Consider the following 13,258-nt stretch of genomic DNA (forward strand, 5'->3'; position numbering starts at 1 on the left):
GACAGTTACAACCATGACTCCCAAAGGTAGAGGCAAAATGGGACTTGTAGTTTCACAACAGCTGGAGGGCCGCCAGTTTGACACCCCTGATTTAGAGTGTTCAGAGATTCAGCTTAATGTTTTTTAAATATTGCTTTAATGGAAAAATAGAAAGATAGTGCAAAAAATATTTACAGAAAAGATATTACAAAACAGACATAAGCAACAGCGAAATTAAAGTATTCAAAGTAAAAGAAAATACAACCCAACCTATTGAGTTTAAAACAGAAATGAAAGGTAAAACATTTGTGTATAGATATAAAAAAACAATATAAATACCTTTTTTTTCCCCTGTTTTAAAAGTGATCACATTCCCTCTAAGCTCCTTATGCAGCTGTGAACATAGAGCTAGGGAAGAGGAAAGAGCAGTATACTGAACTTCCTAGGAAAATGCTGTGGGGGATGAGAGGCATGCCAGCACAAATATGATCATTGGAGGAGAGCAGGCTGAGTTCCCATGGTGTGATCTTCTGCCTAGTGTGGTCAGTTTTTATTAGGAAAGCAGAACTGTCAGGAACACCAGGGATTTCACACAAAGGAAACAATACAAAGAGAATAGGACACGTTTTCCTACAAGTATATGCTACGGCAGCCACATATCAGGAATATGATATTTGGTGGTATTTGATCACAACTGGGCTTTTGATTTTTGCTAAATAAACTAAAAAGGCCAAAAATTTTGAAAAAATTTTTTTTCTTAGTTGCTGTTATAATGTTTTGTAAATAAGTAATTTTTCTCCTTCACTGATAGGCTGCAGTGATGGGCACTGATGAGGAGTCACTGATGGGCACTGATAGGCTGCACTGATGAGGAGTCACTGATGGGCACTAATAGGCTGCACTGCGGGCACTGATGAAGAGTCACTGATGGGCATTGATAGGCTGCACTGATGGGCACTGATAGGCTGCAGTGATGGGCACTGATGAGGACTCACTGATGGGCATTGATAGGCTGCACTGATGGGCACTGATGCAGCTGCAGTGATACAGCAGCAGTAATAGCCAGCACTGATGGGCACTGTTAGGTGGCACTGATGGGCACTGTTAGGAGGCACTGATGGGCACTTTTAGGCAGCACTGATGGGCAATGATAGGTGGCACTGATGGGCACTGTTAGGTGGGGGTGTGGTTCTGGGAGGACATCCCTGCCAGAACTAGCCAACTGCACTGTAGCCGTCTTTTGGCTATAGCGTGGCCAGGAACAAGCAAAGTGGTGGAAAAGTCTGTTTTTTTTACTTGTACCTACAGGTAAGCCTATAATAAGTCATTGAGAACCATTAGACCCAATGACAACCCCTACTACACAGAGGAAGGACCACCACTGGGTATGGGGGACTAGGATTGGGCAACTCACAACAGCTAGGGAACTGCCACAACTATAGCCAGAAGGGGCCAATTACTCCTAATGCTGGGGAATGACAGCTTAAAGTATAACTAAAGACAAAACTTTGTTTTTTTCTTCTTAGTTTTGGATAGAGTGGAGAGGAATTACAACATGTCAGGCTTTTACTGCTGTCTGTGTACCCTTTGTGGGAGATTCACCCTCTCTATATGTCCTGTTACCATTATCACTGAAAGTTAAATTAAAAGAAAAATTCTACATTTTGGCTATGAGACAGTAGGGTCTGGTTCACGCCAATGCTGTTAGCTTTCGATCCGTTTTTCAATGCTTTTTGCATTTCCCTTTGTGTTTTTGTTGCGTTTTTACTGTGTTTTGGGTTTTTTTTTTTTTTTTTTTGTTAAAGGGAAATTGTTTTTTGTTTCTGGGCATAATAAAAACACTAAATGTGGCAAAAATGCACTTCATGCTTTTCAGCATCGAACTCTTTTGTAGCAAAAACGCTGCTTTTTGCGTTTAAAAAAGTCCCTGACCCTTTCCAAGAATGCAGCTGCTCAAAAAGCATAGATGTTCCATAGGAAACCATGTTAAATGGACTGTGATGCGTTTCTACAAAAAGCACAAAAAACGCAATGTTGTGAACCAGGTCTAAGTAAAGGAAAATCTCTCCAATGGGACACAGCTAGCAACAAAACTAACCGGCGTTATGATCCTCCCTTATTCTATGCAAAATGAAAAAAGTTTTGCCTTTAGTTCTATTTTAAGGGTAAGCACTGAGTCTGGTGGGCAATTGGTGCTTTAGAGGATCAATTAAAGCTACTCTCTAGGCAGATATTAACCGCTTCCTCGCTGCCCTATAGCAGAAATATGGCTACAGGGCGGCACAGGTGCACAAAATCACATACATACATGATTTTGCAGTTCCGGGTAGGGAGTGTGTACACCCTACCCACACCACCATTCGCAGCTTCGGCTGTCAATCAATGGGTTCCAGCCGCTAATTCTCCGCCGGCACCAGGCGATCTCTGAGGATTTCCCATGGGGGAGAGACCTGTATGTAAACAAAACAGATCTCTCCCGTCAGCTCCTGCACAGTGCTTTGTATGACTCTGCATAGCACAGCATACAAAGCAGTGTGCTTATAGTGAAACACACACACAGCCCAAATAGTAAAACAGCACACAGTTAACCCTTTGATCGCCCCACATGTTAACCCCTTCCTGCCCAGTGCCATTAGTACAGTGTAATTGCTTTTTATTAGCACTGATCACTATACTGGTGTCACTGGGTTTGTCAGTGACACCAAGTCAGTTCCCCCCAGTGTCAGAATGCCCGCCGCAGTCCCGCTATAAGTTGCTGATCGCCGCCATTACTGGTAAAAACAAAATAAAATTCCAGTATATATACTGCCATTTGTAAACGCTATAACTTTAAACCAATTAGCTTTCACGTATTGGGATTTTTTTTAGGAAAGACTTGGAGCAGAATACATTTTGGCTTAAATGTATGACGAAATTTGATTTTTTAAAACATTTTTACAGGACATGTTTAATAGGAAAAAGTCAAAAATAGTTTTTTTTCAAAATTGTCAGTTTTCTTTTGCTTATAGCGTAAAAAATTAAAAGCACACAGGTGATCAAATAACACCGAAAGAAAGCTCTATTTGTGGGAAAAAAAGGACGTAAATTTCATTTGGGTGCAGCATTGCATGACCGCGCAATTGTCAGTTAAAATAACGCAGCGCCGTAAAGCAAAAAAAAATGGCCTGGTCAGGAAGGAGGGTAAATCCTCTGGAGGGCAAGTGGTTGAACAAGAAGTCCATTCATGGTATATTTGTACAGAGTTACACTGGTCCAGCCTGGAAGCTGGAAATCCCTGAAGTAGACACCACTACTCTAGTGATCTCCACTAACTTCTGAGTCCGGGACCAGCGTGATGCACTGAGAACAGAGGAGGTTGGCCTCTATGCACCGGAGCCATTCCGAGAATGCTTTGCATGTTCCGGATCAGGGGCGGACTGACAACTCATGGGCAATAGGGGATCATGGGTCCCCGTGTCCTTACCCAAACTCAAAAAAGCCTATGAAAAAGGTACCAGGGGCATCTCATGGGGCCCCCTACTGACCCCGGGCCCTCGGGCAGTGCCCGAGTTTCCAAATGGTCAGTCCGCCCCTGTTCCGGATTAATGCACAGCGTTCTCTTACTGGATGAGGTGGAGCTGCGGGGATGAAGTGCAGCTCAGTGGAGTAGTGGTGACTACCTCTGCGATTTCTAGCTTCCTGGAGCATCAGCCAGGTATGGTATATACATTGTTACATCAATCCAAGCTGGACCAATGCAACTATGTAAAAATATACCTGGAAACATTTATAATGAAAGCTCTGTATTGTTACATTTTAAAATCATCAAATGTTTTTTCAATGCAACCAGTGTAGATAACAGAGTGTGACCTGTTTTCTGTGTCTTGAAATCATCTGTACAGCAGTAATCAGACTTTGAGAAGAAACAGCAGCACAAGGGGTCAGTCAGTTGTTTTTTTATTCTAATGTACTGACAAGGAGCATGCTGACAGGAGGAGAGAGCAAAGAGATGACCACATAAGTCTGTTGCTGCTCTTTCACTGTCCAATCACAAGCTGGAGACAGGAAGGTTGTTTATCTGCAGCAGAGAGAAATTAGGTCACTCGGTTTGCCATGTGGCAGGATGGTGTAAATCCCAGGACTGGATGGACAGAAATACAAATCCTTTGGCAGGTAAAACAGCCCCCATGCATATACTTCAGATGTGTATTAAGATGTTTGCCTAGGGTTCAGTTTCAAGTGTAAGTGTTAAAGCTGAACTCTAGGTACAAACACTTTCACTTAAATATATATTTTTAAAGGCCACAGATGATATAAATTCACTTTGTGTGATCCAGATGTCTTTGAAAACCCAGATATTACCTTGTAAAAGGTGTGGTGACGCCATCATTGTGCTGCACACAGCTTGTGCGGAGAGCAGAGCTGTGGGAGGGGCCAGCAGAGCTCATCCACTACAGTTTGCCTGCAAAAAACTACAAAAGGGGGCGGAGACAAGACCAGTCACACGGCGCCGAAAGAGAGAAGCAGCGACCGGTCCTTATTACAGGAAGCTCCTGCACAGAGGGGAAGTCTCACACTGGATTACTGCACAGATCTGGAAGTAATACACAAAGCTCACCAAGATTCAAGGAGAATACACAGGATGCTTTATTTAGATAATATTTGCATATCCTGGAGTTGTAAGTATTAGGCTTTAGAGCACAAGGTAAGTGGGGGGAGGGGATGTTAAGAGCCCAGGCATTATTTTGGTGTTAATGTGATACTACAGTCTTGTTTGTTTTTTTTTTAAATAACAGACTCTTCGGTACCCCGCCAGTGCTACTGGCCCTTCCCTCCTGCTGGGTGCCCCTATAGCAAGCAGCTTCCTATGGGGGCACCTGAGTAGCAGTTTGGCCTGCACAAAATCACATACATACATGATTGCCTCCTCCCTCTCCTGATTGGCTCACTGGCTGTGATTGACAGCTGTGGGAGCCAATGGCAATATCAGTGTGGCAGTCACCTAATCATTCCTATGGTTCCAAGTGTCCCAAAGATAATGGACCCCCCTCCTGCATGCTTTACTGCATATACAGACTGATTTGACTGTTGTGGGTTTAGTAACACTTTCAGTGATAAAGGTTCAGGAAAAGTGAAAGTTAAGTGTGACGGGGGGGGGGGGGGGGGGGGTTGTCGTTATCTTAGGGACATTTTGAAACATAGGAACAATTAGGTCACTGACACAGGTACACTGATATTGCTGCAATGAAAACTGATTGTGATATCCATAACAGTGTTTAATCCTGCAGCCTGGAAGCACTGGAGACATGGGCTCAATCTTCCAGTCATATATACAGTGAGGAACAGAAGTATTTGAACACCCTGCGATCTTGCAAGTTCTCCCACTTAGAAATCATGGAGGGGTCTGAAATTCACTTATGCTGAACATAAGTATTTGAACACCTAAGAAACTGCAAGAATTCTGGCTCTCAAAGACCTGTTACTGTGCCTTTAAAAAGTCCACCTCTACTCCACTCATTAATCTAACTTAGTAGCACCTGTCTGAGCTCTTTGAAGACACCTGTCCACCCCACAGTCAGTCAGACGCCAACTACTACCATGGGCAAGACTAAAGAGTTGTCAAAAGACACCAGAGACAAAATTGTGGACCTCCACAAGGCTGGAAAGGGCTACGGGACAATTGCCAACCAGATGGTGAAAATAGATCAACTGTTGGAGCAATTGTTAGAAAATGGAAGAGGCTAAAGACGACAGTCAGTCTCCCTCGGATTGGGGCTCCATGCAAGATCTCACCTCGTGGGGTATCACTGATGATAAGAAAGGTGAGGAATCAGCCCAGAACTACAAGGGAGGAGCTGTATATGAAGAGAGCTGGGACCACAGTTTCAAAGGTCACTGTCGGTAGAACACTACGCCGTCATGGTTTCAAATCATGCATTGCACGGAAGGTTCCCCTGCTCAAGTCATCACATGTCCAGGCCCGTCTGAAGTTTGCCAATGACCATCTGGATGATCCAGAGGAGGCATGGGAGAAAGTCATGCGATCAGATGAGACCAAAGTAGAACTTTTTGGTCTAAACTTCACTCGTCGTGTTTGGAGGAAAAAGAAGGATGAGTTGCATCCCAAGAACACCATCCCTACTGTGAAGCATGGGGGTGGTAACATCATGCTTTGGGGGTGCTTTTCTGCGCAGGGGAAAAGACGACTGCACTGTATTAAGGAGAAGATGAATGGGGCCATTTATTGTGAGATTTTGAGCAACAACCTCCTTCCCTCAGTCAAAGCATTGAAGATGGGTCATGGCTGGGTCTTCCAACACGACAACGACCCGAAGCACACAGCCAGGATAACCAAGGAGTGGCTCCGTAAGAAGCATATCAAGGTTCTGGAGTGGCCTAGCCAGTCTCCACACCTAAATCCAATCGAACATCTTTGGAGGGAGCTGAAACTCTGTGTTGCTCAGCGACAGCCCTGAAACCTGACAGATCTAGAGGAGATCTGTGTGGAGGAGTGGGCCAAAATCCCTGTTGCAGTGTGTGCAAACCTGGTCAAGAACTACAGGAAATGTTTGACCTCTGTAATTGCAAACAAAGGCTTCTGTACCAAATATTAACACTGATTTTCTCAGGTGTTCAAATACTTATGTTCAGCAGTGCAAGACAAATACATTCTTTACAAATCATACAATGCGATTTCCTGAATTTTTTTTTAAATTCTGTCTCTCAGAGTGGGAATGCACCTACAATGTGAATTTCAGACCCCTCCATGATTTCTAAGTGGGAGAACTTGCAAAATCGCAGGGTGTTCAAATACTTCTGTTCCTCACTGTATATATGCTGCTCAAAAAGATTAAAGGAACACTTTGAAAACACATCAAATTTCAATGGGGAAAAAAATCTCCTGCTGGATATCTATACTGATATGGACGGGGTAATGTGTTAGGAATGTAAGGATGTCCCGACGTTTGATGGAAATGAAAATTATCAACCTACAGAGGACTGAATTCAAAGACACCCCAAAAGCCACAGTGAAAAAATGATGCAGCAGGCTGGTCCATTTTGCTGAAATTTTATTGCAGCAACTCAAAATGTTACTCAGTAGTTTGTATGGTCCCCATGTGCTTGTATGCATGCCTGACAACATCGGGGCAGGTGCCTAATGAGACGACGGATGGTGTCCTGGGATATTTCCTCCCAGATCTGGACCAGGGCATCACTGAGATCCTGGACAGTCTGAGATGGCAGCTGGCAACCTCTGATGGATAGAAACATGATATCCCAGAGGTGTTCTATTGGATTTAGGTCAGGAGAGCGTGGGGGCCATTCAATGGTATCAATTCCTTCAACCTCCAGGAACTGCCTGCATACTCTCGCCACATGAGGCCGGGCATTGTCATGTACCAGGGGGAACCCAGGACCCACTGCACCAGCGTAGGGTCTGACAATGAGCCCAAGGATTTCATCCCTATACCTAATGGCAGTCAGGGTACAAAGTCTAGCCTGTAGAGGTCTGTGCGTCCCTCCATGGATAGGTCTCCTCAGACCATCACTGACTCACCATGCTGAACGATGATACAGGCAGCATAACATTTTCCACGGCTTCTCCAGACCCTTTCACGTCTGTCACATGTACTCAGGGTGAACCTGCTTTCATCTGTGATAAGCACGGGGTGCCAGTGGTGGACCTGCCAATTCTGGTGTTCAATGGCAAATGCCAATCGAGCTCTATGGTGCAGGGCAGTGAGCCCTGACGTCGGGCCCTCAGGCCACCCTCATGAAGTCTGTTTCTGATTGTATGGTCTTCTGGGGGTAATTTTGTAGGGCTCTGGCAGTGCTCATCCTGTTTCACCTTGCAAGAAAGAGCAGATACCGGTCCTGATGATAGGTTAAGGACATTCTAGGGCCCTGTCCAGCTCTCCTAGAGTAACTGCCTGTCTCCTGCAATCTCCTCCATGCTCTTGAGACTGTGCTGGGAGACACAGCAAACTTTCTGGCAATGGCATGTAATATGTGCCATCCGTGAGGAGTTGGACCGCCTGTGCAACCTCTTTAGGGTCCAGGTATCGCCTCATGCTGCCAATAGAGACACTGACCCCAGCCAAATGCAAAACTAATGAAAAACAGTCAGAAAAGATGAGTAGGGAAAAAATTGTCAGTGGCCTCCACCTGTAAAACCATTCCTGTTTTGGGGGTCGTCTCATTGTTGCCCATCTAGTGCACCTGTTGTTAATTTCATTAACACCAAAGCAGCTGAAACTGATTAACAACCCCCTCTGATAACTGAAAAGATCAATATCCCAGGACTTTAATTGAGGTGATGCTATACTCTGATTAAAAAGTGTTCCTTTAAATTGTTTTTGAGCAGGATAGATAGATAGATAGATAGATAGATAGATAGATAGATAGATAGATAGATAGATAGATAGATAGATAGATAGACAGACAGATATAGGACCTCTGAACAGCAGTTAAATATCTCTGGTTTTAAGGGCACAGTGTTGCCCCCCACAGGACACTTTAAGCACAGACAGTAACCGTCTCCATCAATCACATCCTTGTAACTCTGTTGAGTGCAGAAGAGCTAGACACGCAGCAGTTGAACCCCCCTCCCCTCCCCCAGGTACTGTATGTCATAAACACTAAAATATTCATCTGCCCAACCTAAAATGACCTTCCTGGCAGCCTGAGCTTGCTTCTGGGAACAGACTGCTCCTTCCTCCCTGCCCGGGGCTGTGTTCTGACCTGTACACCACACAAGCACAGACACGATCCCTAGATACACAATCATATGCTCTCCCTTCTAGAGGAGACAATTAGTATTCCAAACGTCAATTAGAGTTATTATTCTATTAACCCCTTTCTCGCCCCATTGCCTGCAGGATGCGGTGTCACAACATCAGTGAATGCAGAGACTAGTGATTTCCCATACCCACCTCTTAGCACCTGCAGCAAGGGTTGCCAACTGTCCCTGATCTCCAGTTTTTGGAGATTAGTCCCTGGACATGTCCTGAATCGTGTCACAGTCAAACCCCTGTTTCTTTTCTTTACTGTAACATTTTGTATTTTAAAGATAATGTTAATGTTTTTGAAGTCCTAAATTTAATATTTTTTTTTAAATGTCAGTGTTATCTTTGGCATTTCTGTTACAAAAAACAAAAAACTTGCAACAATTTGATTTAACATAATAACTGAAGCAGCAACCACTGCAGCTTGGTGTGCCGCAAAGCGACTCCAAAACGCCTGTGAGTATTCTGCTATATGGCACAAGAGATTTCGTATACAGCGGGAAGCAAAAAGTGATTGCCATATAGCAGAACCCTGTGCCATGTGCCCTTATTTGTCAATCATGAGCAAGTTCCCATGATCCCGTTAAATAAATATGCCATTACCAGATTGCTGATGGTCATGGTCCCTTAATAGTATCATATCCAGGTTAGGTACACTTTAGCAGCAAAACCCTTTTCAGAATAAATTAAAATGGTCAGTGACTGCGCTACATCTGTACCGGAACTAAAGTCTTCACATCCCCTGCCAAGCAAAGAATGCGAAAGTCTATTTTTGGAGAATCACAGGTACCTCCTAAGAATGCTTTGGTAAAGGGCAGGCTGAGAGGGCATGGTGGAACTTGAAGTCCCACAGCCACTGGAGAGTCACAGGTTGAAAAAGACTGTTCTTGGTGCCCCCATTTGTAGTAACATTATTTAGAATGGGTTGGCATGTATGGTGGCACGGTACAGATTGGCAGGGTCAGCTTGACTTGTAGTTCTACAGCAGATGGAAAGGCAGGTGTTCTACACTATATCACTTGTTAATTATCCAGCAGCCCTTCTCAACTGTTAACCCCAGAGGAACCCCTAAAATAATGTTCAGGTCTCAGGGTAACCCTTACTAAACCAATAATCAGAGGTCAATGGGAAAAATGTTCCCCTTAGATTGGTAGTCAGTAGGAAGAATGTCCCCCTTATGTTTTTCAGAAAGATGAATGTCCCTTACCTTGGTGATCAGTATGAAGAATACCCCCCTTACATGAGAGATCAGTATGAAGGATGTCCTCTTACGCTGGTGGTCAGTGGGAAGGATGAACCTTGCGTTGGTGGTCAGTAGGAAGAATGTCCCTCTTACGTTGGTTTTCAGAAAGATGAATGTCCCTTACCTTGGTGATCAGTATGAATAATACCCCCCTTACGTTGGAGTTCAGTATGAAGAATATCCTCCTACCCTGGTGATCAATGGGAAGAATGAACCTTACATTGATGGTCAGTAGGAAGTATGTCCTTCTTACGCAGGTTTTCAGTAGGAAGAATGCCCTTTAGATTAGTGGTCAATAGGAAGAGTGTCCAGTACGGTGGTGGTCAGTATGAAGAATGTCCCCCTTACAGTGATGGTTGGTGCTCAGTGGGAAGAATATCTCTTACATTGGTGGTCTGTATGAAAAACACCCCTCTTAAATGGGTGGTCAGTACGAAGAATGTCCCCCTTACACTGGTGATCAGTGGGGAGAATTTACCTCTTACTTTGATAGTCAGTGGGCAGAATCCCCCTCCTACATTGTTTGTCAGTGAAAAGAATGCCCCTTACCCTGGTTAGCAATGGGAAGAATGCCCCTTACATTAGCGGTCAATTTGAAGATTGCCCTTTACGTTGGTGGCCAGTGGGAAGTATGCCCCTTTATATTGATGGTCAGAGGGAAGAATGCCACCTTCTATTGACAGTCAGAGGGAAGAATGCCCTTTACATTGGTTAGCAATGGGAAGAATGCCCTTTACATTGGTTAACAATGGGAAGAATGCACCTTACATTGGTGGTCAATGTGAAGAATGCCCCTTACATTGGTGGCCAGTGGGAAGAATGCCCCACTTACATTGGTGGTCAATGGGAAGAGTGTCCATTACGGTGGTGGTCAGTAGCAAGAATAATGTGATGGTTGGATTGCCACCCCCCTCAGACAACTAAAGAAGAGCATTGGTATCATGCAGCTGGCTCTGCCAAGTAGCATTGGACCAAGAAATATGCAAGACACGATCATATTGGAGGTCAATCAGCCACAACTCAAGGAACCCCTAGCTACCTCTGGAAGAGTCTTGTTTGAGAATAGCTGATCTATTTACTATGGGATGGAACAGCGTAGGCTGTCAGGATTTGCTAGACTTATGGTTCCACAAAGGCTGGAAAGGCACGATATGCAAAAGGCTGCTTAATGCAATATCACTACAAAGTCCTAAGCATTATTGAGCATACATTGGCACATGTGACGACACAGTATAGACTAGCAGGGTTTGCTGGACTTGTAGTTCCACAGCAGCTGACTCACCACAGTTTGCAATAGGCTGCTCGATGCAATATGCCCAGTAACTCCTTAACATTATTAAACACAGCTTGGCACACATGTTGGCACAGTATAGACTGGCAGGGTCTGCTGGGATTGTAATTCCACAGCAGCTGAACAGCCATTGTTTGTAAAAAATGTTTGCAATGGAAAATGGTTAGTAAAGCAATATTACCAGTAAGTTTCCAATATTATTGGTATAGACAGGCATGCTCAATGGCAGAGCATAGATTGGCAGGATTTGCTGGACTTGTAGTTCCACAGTAGCTGACCCAAAGCAGTTGTAATGGACTGCTCGATGCAATATGCCAAGTAATCCCTCAACATTATGAAGCTTAGGTTGGCACACATGTTGGCACAGTGTAGACTGGCAGGGTCTGCTGAGATTGTATTTCCACTGCAACTGACCAGCCATAGTTTGCAAAAGCCTGCTCTATGCAATATCACCAGCAAGTCCCCATCAATAGCTGGCATAGGCTGGCATGCTCAGTGGCACAGCATAGACTGGCATGGTGTGCTGGACTTGTAGTTCCACAGCAACTGACCCAAAGCAATTTACATTGGGCTGCTCGATGTAATATGCCAAGTAATTCCTCAACATTATGAAGCTTAGGTTGGCACACATGTTGGTACCGTATAGACTGGCAGGGTCTGCTGGGATTGTAGTTCCACAACAACTGGCAAGCCATGGTTTGCAAAATGCTGCTGTGTGCAGTATCACCAGTAAGTCCCCAACATTATGAAGCGTAGGCTGCACACATGTTGGCACAGAATACACTGACAGGGTCTGCCGGGCTGGTAGTTCCACAGCAGCTGACCAGCGAGGGTGTGCAATGCAATATTACCAGCAAGTCCCCAGTGTTATTTGGCATAGGTCGGCATGCTCAATGTCAGAGCAAAGACTGGCAGCATTTGCTGGACTTGTAGTTCCACAGCAACTGACCCAAAGCAGTTTGTAATGGACTGCTAGATGCAATATGCCAAGCAAGTCACCAACATTATGAAGCTTAGGTTGGCACATATGTTGGCACAGTATAGACTGGCAGGGTCTGCTGGGATTTGTATTTCCACTGCAACTGACCAGCCATGGCTTGCAAAAGCCTGCTCTATTTAATATCACCAGCATGTCCCCATCAATATCTGGCATAGGCTGGCACGCTGAGTGGCACAGCATAGACTGGCATGGCTTGTTGGACTTGTAGTCCCACAACAGCTGCCCCATCACAGTTTGTCTGATCCATGCAACATCAACAATACCTTACTGAGCCTAGGGTGGCATAGTGTAGACTGGCAAGGTGTGCAGAATCCTGCCCCATGCAAGATCAAGCCCTCCATGTGATCTGCCAGTCATGCCACCCTGCATCAATGAGGAGCAATCCATGCACAGTTGTGACAAACTTTTTTGCAGGCTGTATGTGTGCCCCCTCCCCCCATAGCCATCATCTTACCAGGGCTGTGCAGTGCAGGGGGTCCTGGGTGTGGTGGGTGGCAGGCTGGCAGCGATCAGACCCCCAGCTCCTTGCTGGCATCTGTGAGAGGCGAGCTGTGCAATGTGGGACTTGCAGCAGACGTTGTGCTTGTGGAAGGATGGCTTCTCAGAGTCTAGCAGCGAGCGTGTGAAAGCAGTAAATCCTGTTTAACATTTCCCTGTGGATCTGGCAGGAGGAATTGTAGTGTGCCCCCAGGGTGACAGAGGAAATATGACAACCTCGTGTCTACACCAACAACCCCCACTCCCAGCCACAGCGCCCGCCCTCTGCTGGAACACCATGGTAATGCAGACAACCGCAGCGCAGCCACAAAGTATCACCTATGGGGCAGTGTATCCACTCTGTATACATTGTTACCTAACAGGATCCCAGTCCTAGCAGAGCCTACCCAAACCCAGGAATTCAAAGAACTAGTGGCTTACTTTATGTGCACTTAAAGGGGAGCTCCAGTCTACCCCCCATAAATTAAAAGCAGCAACAAATA

General features: G+C 45.0%; 1 protein-coding gene across 2 annotated transcripts in view; it reads right to left on the bottom strand.

The window, feature by feature from the left end:
* Positions 1 to 13,014, bottom strand: part of SERTAD4 (SERTA domain containing 4) — a 96,283-nt gene extending 83,269 nt beyond the window's left edge. Inside the window, exon 1 of one of the 2 annotated variants that reach the window (XM_089677810.1) lies at positions 12,733 to 13,014. The gene's annotated coding sequence lies outside the window, so the exon portion shown is untranslated. Of the gene's footprint in view, positions 1 to 9,951; positions 10,085 to 12,732 lie in introns of those variants that run through there. The other variant, XM_089677812.1, reaches the window with a different exon arrangement.
* Between the last annotated feature and the right edge of the window lie 244 nt (positions 13,015 to 13,258).

This window comes from Staurois parvus, unplaced genomic scaffold (genome assembly GCF_062004578.1).
Source record: "Staurois parvus isolate SC_StPar_1 unplaced genomic scaffold, SC_StPar_1.0 ptg000192l, whole genome shotgun sequence".
Lineage (NCBI taxonomy): Eukaryota > Metazoa > Chordata > Amphibia > Anura > Ranidae > Staurois > Staurois parvus.